This window comes from Puntigrus tetrazona, chromosome 15 (assembly GCF_018831695.1).
Source record: "Puntigrus tetrazona isolate hp1 chromosome 15, ASM1883169v1, whole genome shotgun sequence".
In the NCBI taxonomy this organism is placed as follows: Eukaryota; Metazoa; Chordata; class Actinopteri; order Cypriniformes; family Cyprinidae; genus Puntigrus; species Puntigrus tetrazona.
This window is the reverse complement of record NC_056713.1, coordinates 14,486,984-14,493,515: the sequence shown is the minus strand read 5'-3', so window position 1 is coordinate 14,493,515 and position 6,532 is coordinate 14,486,984. Positions and strand designations below refer to the sequence as shown.

The 6,532-nt window shown below is 37.5% G+C and overlaps 1 long non-coding RNA gene across 1 annotated transcript in view; it reads left to right on the top strand.

The window, feature by feature from the left end:
* Positions 1-2,822: 2,822 nt before the first annotated feature.
* LOC122359476 overlaps positions 2,823-6,532 on the top strand; it is a 28,187-nt gene continuing 24,477 nt past the window's right edge. Inside the window, exon 1 of the long non-coding RNA XR_006252705.1 lies at positions 2,823-3,139. This is a non-coding gene — a long non-coding RNA (uncharacterized LOC122359476). The remainder of the gene's footprint in view (positions 3,140-6,532) is intronic.

Genomic DNA, 6,532 nt, shown 5'->3' with positions numbered 1-6,532 from the left:
CCAACAGTTTACAAGAGTAACCACATTTCAAGGCCTGCATGGGTAACTAAATACTGGTCAAAAATATCCTTTTAATCTTCAAAAGAATCCCTTTTTAAGCGTTTTTCCATACTGTTCCACTTGAAGAGTATATTTTTAAGATACAGACCTTCTATATAACACTACCTCATAAAGTGTTGCCTTCTGAGTTTGGCCACTGTTCACCTGACTGTAAATTCTATTTGAAGATTGTGTCTTGGCTAATCTCTTGAAGTCTGGTTCTCTGGGCTTTCAGAGGGGAGCAACAGTGAGCGGTTGTTGTTCTTCTCTCCCATTACGTCTGCCGAATGCTAAAAGACATCTCTATAAAGGCCCCGGTCCCCTTAAAACTGTTTCGGCCTATCGCTGTCTGATAATAGCCTCCTCTGGTGAAATCCCCCAGCAGCAAACACACAACACGACATAAACACAGTTCTAGCGCACTGTTCACATCAGAGGTGCTTTGTTGTGCGTGAAGGCCAAACAGCCTGTTTTTCCTTTCATCCTTTTGTTCTTCCTCCGTCACCCCACCTTGGCACGTCCCTCATTTCTTCCTTCCGGGCTGCCTTGAATTGTAGTTTTGAGTGGCGTTATTCGTGTTCGTGAGGTCTAGTTGATGAAACCAGCAGCGGCTCGGCGATTCGCGTGAAGCTAGAAACTAGAAACATTTGAGCCCTATACAAAACGGGACTAACATGAAAGTGCTTTCATGGCGTCATATGCTAGTTCACATAAATACGCCTTAGTCTTCGTGAGGAATAGCGACATAATGAGCGGTGTGTATTTTGTTTAAGCCTCGGGGCAAATCCAGTCTCGGGATGGATCATGGAGGCGGGCGCGCGCGGCGCAAGTTTGCGCCTGTGCAAGTTTGTGCCCCTGGCTATTTTTAAAACAGCATTTAAATATGTTTTTTTTTTGGTGATTTAGACCCCACTTTAATCAATATTGTGAATATTTCCGTCTGAGGTGCTGTGTATTCGGTTCTAATCTAATACTGGTAGCCTACTACTTTTTTTTTTCTTTTCTTTTTTTTTTACATTAAAAGTTATTTAATTCCCAGTTGCTTTTACACTTTCAAGGCTTACACAAGATGTGCTTTATTATTGTCAATATAATTGACTGCCATTCCTTAGTGATATACTGTTAGTTATGTAGCCCCATTGTAGGAACAATTAAGATCATTATTAATATATTTAAGCTATGAACTAATATTAGTAGAAATATCTATGAACATACTATTTGCCTTCAGTAAAGATGTGGATGGTATATTTTAAAATCTTAAACAGTTTTCATAATGACAATTTATGCTAGATACAAAGTAATAATGTAAAAATCTAAAAAAAAGAAAAAAGAAATATACTGAAATAAAAGCATTTTTAATTCCTTTTACCTTTATATTTGAACATGCACAATAATTAAATTTAATACAACAGTTCAAATATAATAAAAAAACTAAATCCATGCACATTAATATCTCATTATGAAAATATAAATCATTACCATATTCTGAATGAACGTACAAACAAATTACTACAATTAAACTCAAATAATAATAATAATAATAAACAAAGCTGTGCATGCTGTAATGCTGTACATAATATTAGAACATTTCTGGTCTCGTTGATTTTGCATCTCTAACGTTTTTGCATCATATTGCGTCATTTTATTGTTCTGTTATTTTTGTATTCTTTTGTGACACCTCATTATGAAGCCGAACAGATAAAGGGTTTGTCAGCTGCACTTACCACAATCTGAACATCCTGAAAAGTGTTATAAACCCATTGAAGTGATAACAACTGAGAAGAGAGTGGCAGAGAAGTTTCTGCCGAAGGATTATCGCAGACACTTTGGAGAGAGATGCACTTTGCTATTACCCAGACTACGAAAGGGCTCTTGGCAGGTCTCAGAGCGGCAGATAAAGGCAGATGTGTGTGGTAATGAAGATGCCGGTTTGCCTGGTTGCTTCCCTGGAGCTCGTCCTGCGCGGGAGTTGCGTTTTGCATTGCGCTGAGGCCTTCTGCCCTGATTAAGACCTCAAACGCTGATTTGGCTCAGGGGAGCGATGAAGATTATCTTTTAGGCTCACACTGGTCTAGCCCTGCTTATTGTGACAAGGCTGAGAAGTACAGATAGCACGCGTTAGGAATCTCATTCTTTCAAACGAAAAGTTAATGCGTACACCTTCTGCACCAAACTTTGACCTTAACTATAAATGGCATTTTGAAAATTCGGCTAATGGCATAATTTCCATTTGTCTTCTTTTAAAGGTGAATTTTGTGGGATTTTTTTTTTACTGTCAAAATGATGTATCCCGTCCCAATTCAATGTGCAAACCTGTAAGTAATCCATTCATGGGTCAACTTACTGAATAGTATAAACATATAACTCTCTCATAACTGCAACTTTATTTCTCATAGTGTGGCTATTTCTTGAAAATGACTTTATGACTTTATATTCTACAGTGTGACTGGCTGTGTTCGAAATGGCATACTTCCTTACTGCGCAGTACACAGTGTATACTGCCTATACTATTCTTTTTGTGTTACCTCACAAACAAACCTGCTCACCTTTTTATGTTATAGTAGTAAACAAAGCAAAATTGTCTAATTGAACTCATTTCATAATTGATAAATTTGACATATTTAAAAGAACCGAATCAACACTGAGCTGTCTTTAAGGTTGCATAATTATTTTTTTTTATTTCTATATTTTCTTTGTATATTACATTACTATGACGCTTCTGTAGCCACGTGACCTTATCGCGCGCCTCTTGAAACGACGTCACGCGACCCCAGCGTGTCACCAGCAAAGAGATGTTATCAGATACGGAACTATCGCGATCGCAAAACGAGCTATTTTAAAAGTCTTTAAGCTAGCGTTATGTGTTAACGCGCTGTGGACGCGTTAAAGCTCCGCGTTTGTTTACAAGCACAGCTCTGACCCCAGCAGGCCCGCGTTGGCCCTAGGTTCTCGTCAGCACGAGGCACGATCAGGCCCTGCAAGTTACGGTGGAAACGCGACTGGCCCTGGCACGCGCTAGTCCGCGCGCTTTGCGTTCTGGGAGACCGTGTCCCACGCAGTGTCTTCAGATGTATACTTCAAATTTAAACCAACATAGCAGGTAATCCGGGCATTTCGCACATACAAATTAACTACTACTCAAAGTATACACACAGCATACTGCCATATTGTAGGAGTTGTATGTTAGTTTGCCACTTCGAGCACAGCTTCTGTACTGATTTTAGTGGATTCTGGCAAATATAGTATTTTCTAATTTTCCTCTTATATTTGTGTCTAGCTGAAAACCAATACTTTCACCCATTTAGTGCCACTAGTAATATTTGTTAATTTAAGTAGCTAAAAATTGAAACTGTCCTCCATAGCTTGGCACCACTAAGGGCAATGGCAATGTAATTTAATTTGCCTTCATAGTTTGGTTGTAATGAAGAGGAAACAACCACTCATTCACTTATACTACTTAACCAATGTTTTCGGCTAGTATCCTTTTTCAAGTGTGTATGTTTTCAAGGTAGTTTGGTGCCATTTTTAGCATTTTCCATTTTATTTGAAGTCCTTTCATTTTATTTTAAGCTATGTTTTACTCTGAGATGGAAAAGAAGTTTGGTTCCACCATTGGCCTAGAAGTGATGCATACACTCTCAGAAATGAAGGTACACACAGGTGTTTTGGAAGTGGTTGCCTCTGTCTAAAATGTTTGCGCGTTCAAGTGATTTGACTCTTAAAAAGATTGTAAATCAGTAGTACTGATGATGGCAGCATGCTGGAAACAAATGCAGAGATAGCCTTCAGATGGAGGACCATAATTGTAATGGATGGAAAGGGGAACAGTATGTGGGCGTCTCACTTAAGATTCATGGGCCTGCCGCAGATGCATAGGCTTGAAGAAGAGAAAACAAAGAGATAGAGAAAGTGGATGTCAGTAAGACTTAAGCAGCAGACCTTATAACTTCAGCCGGGCTTGAGATGTACATCAGCATAAAACTCTGGCGTTAAAGTAAGTTATATTGTCCTGCCCTTTCAATTAGATTTTACAAATTCCACAGACAATTATGCGGTTGTCAGGTGCAAGGCGGATACTTTTCATAATTGTTGAGATAAAACGAAAGCAGGCTGTGCATTCTGCAAAAAAAGTGGCTGAGATTGAATTTGTAGATACAAATGACATTGTGACTCCTCTCCTGTTCTCCTCTGTAATTGGATTAGGCTTTAGATAGTGTTTTTGTTTTCTATTGTCAGACGCCAGATTACTAAGACGTCTTCCTTCATGCCAATAAATAATACATTTTGGCAGCAAAAGGGGTGAGTGTTGTTATTTCCCTGCGCAGCATCTATATCTGTCAGACAGGAGCTTTTTTACTCCAAATGTGGATCATTCCTTTTATTCAGCTTCACTCTGCAAATCCTTGAATAAGTGTCAGTGTGGGGAAAATAAATAGAGTTTTGGAAAGCATCCTTCCCATCACGATGACCCTCTTGACAATAATTTTGAATGTGGATGGACAATAGCAACATTATAAACACAAAATTTGTCAAAAAAATGCTCTAGTATTTACTTTCAAACGCTCCACAACAGATGGTTTCATCCATTTGCTTGCATTGAAGAATCTAAAAATTGTTCACGTTGTTTGCAAAGCTGATTTATTATTATCAGTGTATTATCAGTATAGGCAATTTGATGACAGTATGAATTTGAAATATTTGTTCCAACTTTATCATTTTTAATTTTTAGTTTTGAATAAACTTTGGTTTTAACCCTTAACCCTCTTTAACCCTTAATTCCTAACATCTCTTTTTGAATAGGATTTGTGAATGCTAAGAAGTTAATAATCGCATATTTTTCATTGGATATTTTGCAGATTCGATTTTTAATACATTCATACAATTTCAGTAGTATTACATATCTCACAAGCCTCACAGGCAAGATAAAGTGAAGTAATGCATGAAATGGTTAAAAAACTTGGACACTAAATACAAAATATTCATTATTATACAATAGGTTTACACAATTCAAACAAAAAGGCTTTGAGGACTTAACATATGTTCAGCAGCCTTAAGCTCTTGCAGTACTATTAACATGCATATATCACTGTAATGTATGGATGAGCAGACTGCAGTGAGCAGTTTAAAGTGTGCCACTGTAATGAATGAATATTTAATATGCGCTAAATGGTTACAGAATTATGTGACAGGACAGAGTTTGAGTTATGAGATGAGTCCAAGACTGATCATTTTTGTTCTGGTCCTCCAGCACTAGAACATGTGACTCAAATTGCAATTCAGTTAACTGTGCTAAATCGCAATGTCCTGAGCAGAGATATATAGACACTGGGAGCACTTTATAAGATGCAAACTAATAGAGCCATTATGATGAAACACCATATCTTGTTGATATTTATTGCGACTGGAGAATGTAGACTGATTTCATCAAAATGTGTTTGTCAAGAGGTTTTGTTTCTTTGCACGAAGCAGGTGAAGGGTTCGGGAAGTGAGACTGCGGATGCACAATAAATCATGAAAGAAACATAATACAAAGGCAGAACATCAAAGGTGTGTCACGTCACTGGCGTGTCTACATTCTCCTTAAAACCTAACTTTGAAGTCACATAGCCCAACTTTTGATAATCTAAAAAAAAATCCTTTGATAGTTTTAGATGTTTCTTCATATATACAGATATTGTAGATGTTGTCTATGTAGCTTTTATTTGAGTTTAACAGAGATTTTTTCATCACGTTAAATGAAAGGTAATATCTTTGTATGAGATCAAGGGTACTTATAAAAGTAAGAAAATAATAGATTTTCAAGCATCTTGCTTGTAGAATAATACTTTAAATGTATTTGTATCATTTATCATAATCAATCCCTGACTTTGGATATCATTGCCACACATTGCCATGAAGTGGCAGAATCGTTCAAATGAAGAAATGTTTTGTTTTCACCATTTGATTTCTGTCTTGTTTTTTCCTGACGGCCTGCTGCAGTGGTTACACCATCCAGAAAAGCTCTTAACATCTACGTACTTCAATAAACTGTGATTTTTAAAACAGCTCTGCAAGCTTCTCCACAGACGTTTTGGTTATGTAACGGTCTCCTGCATTTATACAGTTTAATTGTACATCAAAACTGCTGAGGCCTCAAGGAGTAGTTCACTCAAAATTTGGTTGAAGATTCTTTGAACCAGAACTATTCCTTTAAAGTGAATCCCAGTGGGGGACAGGTCCACTGCGAATCATTGAAGTCACATTGGTTTGTCTGTCTTAGAGAGAGTGGAAGTAAAAAAAAAAAAAAAAAAGAGCACTCGGGGGATTTGGTTTGAGGTTTTTTTCTTTTGCATATGTTTGACATACTGATATCCGCGTTGTCTTCCTGGAATCAGTTCTCCATGCTGTGGTAGTGGCATTTTTTTCCCCCTCAAAAGTCCTTCAAAGTACAGGTCTCAAGCTAATAAAGATGGTACAGTCACAAAAGAGCATGTCTGAAGTGAAATGAGTTCTT